We start from the raw sequence: 2,136 nt of genomic DNA on the forward strand, positions 1-2,136 counted from the left end.
AATTGCCTTGGGCTTCTTCTAGTTACGGTTTATATACCAGCAAATTATCAAAGACAAATAAATATACATTTACTTAGTAAGCTATATTTTTCTTCTGCCCACATTCGCAGAAAATGAATTATTGTCACATATTAGAAGTAATATGTTTAAAAAGACACAAAATTCTTATGTAGTGTTTAAAATGGTGATGGAAATAATTATCATAATATTAAAATAGCAAATCTGTGATTAAGTTGATTTTCACGTCTGTAAAAAGAAAGAAAATATTATTAATCAACTCGGAAAGTAGTTTTAACCCATAATCATTCTGGGTTACAGATCGGGTCATATTATTTTTGGTTTAGGTTTTAGCTATTTAAGTATGTATGGTAAGACAGCTATTTCTGAATAATGTGTTTTTGTGTTTTTATTCTCTTTCAGATTGCCAGAAATCAAAAACTTAATATTGAAGCATGCAAATTCAAATAAAATAAAACAAGAAATACTTCAAACACACAACATATCCAATAGGTAAAACAAATATAAAATTTAAATGGTTTTTAAAACTTTGATGGAAACTACCCTAATACATAACCAGATAAATAATACTGTATTTAATCTAGTTGCTAATTTACGAAAAAAAGTTTAATTTTTCCCAATTTTAAAACATAGAATTTAAACAAAGAAAGACGTGTACATAACAAGAATTTAGAAAATACAGAAAAAGAAAAAGTAGAGGAGAAAACAAGAATCACTCTAATCTTATTTGGGTGTATTACCGGGACTCCAGTGTTTTTGAGCCCACCTTCCTGCATGCATTGGCCCAATGAAATGCACGAGCAGGATTTTGTAGTATAGAAAGAAAACATACTTTAATATCGAATTGGCCAATTGAGAGACAGGAAGGTAATGCTAAAACACAGAATCCCTGATGGTATGTGTAGGTTATAGATTATATAGGGCAAAATCACATGACACTGTGTGTTAGGGGTTCAGGGTTGAGGCTGATTGCTAGGAGGTGAGGTAAGAGTAATAAATCATTTCTTAAGGTCTTGAGGACAGTTCTGAGGTCTGTTCCAGCGTCCTTCTGTCTGGTCTGGGGGAAAAGTCCACTTTAGGGCTCAGGAGCTGAAACATACTTTAGGTCAAGATGTTATCTTTAGCCTGCCAGAGGTCTATTAGTCAGGTCTGAGCTACTGTCTTCTGCTGCCTTCTGGGGTTGCTGATTATCTGGGGAAAGGCTAGATCTCTGAGGGGTATACATATATATATTAGATATATATATAATATATATATATTAGGGGTATATATATATATATATATATAATCTATCTATCTGTCTATCTATCTATCTATCTATCTATCTATCTATCTATCTATCTATCTATCATTCTATCTATCTATCATCTATATCTCTATCTAAAACTAGGTCTATGGCCATGCCACCCTGAACAAGCATGATTCCGTCTGATTGCGGAAGCTAAGCAGGGTTGGGCCTGGTTAGTACTTGGATGGTAGACCACCTAGGAAGACCAGGTGTTGTAGGCATAAAAAATTTTAAAAAAGGGATTGTGAGCTGACAAGGTCCTTGCAATCTGTGAGGTCAACCAAGGGTTGCCTCACCTTAAAAAAAAACAACAAAAACTAAATTTAATCAAAGTCATAGGGATCCTCAGTTTCAGGTAAAAAACATTTATTTTTTTTCCTTTTTTGTATGTATGTAAATTAAAACAAATTTTAAACAATTTTATTGAAGTACAATTGATATTAAACACTTAAGTTTAAATTAAACATGTATAATTAAATGCATTTCCACATTCCATATGTATAAATCATTACCACAATTAAGTTAATGAATATTTTCTAGAAAGTTTCCTTAAGTCCTTTTGTAATCCATCCTCCAATCACTTTCTTCTCTCTGCCTGGGATTCCCAGGACATACATTGGAGCTTTTGTTCTTGCCCCATGGATCCTTAAGATTGTATGTATTTTTCTTCAATCTTTTTTCTTTCTGTTCTTCAGATAAAATAATTTTTATCAATCTATCTTCAAGTTTAATGACTCCAGTCCGTTATCTACATTATACCCTTGAACTCCTCCAGCGAGGTTTTCCACATATTACATTTTTCGATTCTACATTTTTTTTTAGTTCTTTTT

At 32.2% G+C, this 2,136-nt stretch overlaps 1 pseudogene; it reads left to right on the top strand.

The window, feature by feature from the left end:
• Positions 1-1,408: 1,408 nt before the first annotated feature.
• LOC111738816 lies at positions 1,409-1,527 on the top strand (annotated as a pseudogene).
• Positions 1,528-2,136: the final 609 nt, after the last annotated feature.

This window comes from Pteropus vampyrus, unplaced genomic scaffold (genome assembly GCF_000151845.1).
Source record: "Pteropus vampyrus isolate Shadow unplaced genomic scaffold, Pvam_2.0 Scaffold43, whole genome shotgun sequence".
NCBI lineage: Eukaryota > Metazoa > Chordata > Mammalia > Chiroptera > Pteropodidae > Pteropus > Pteropus vampyrus.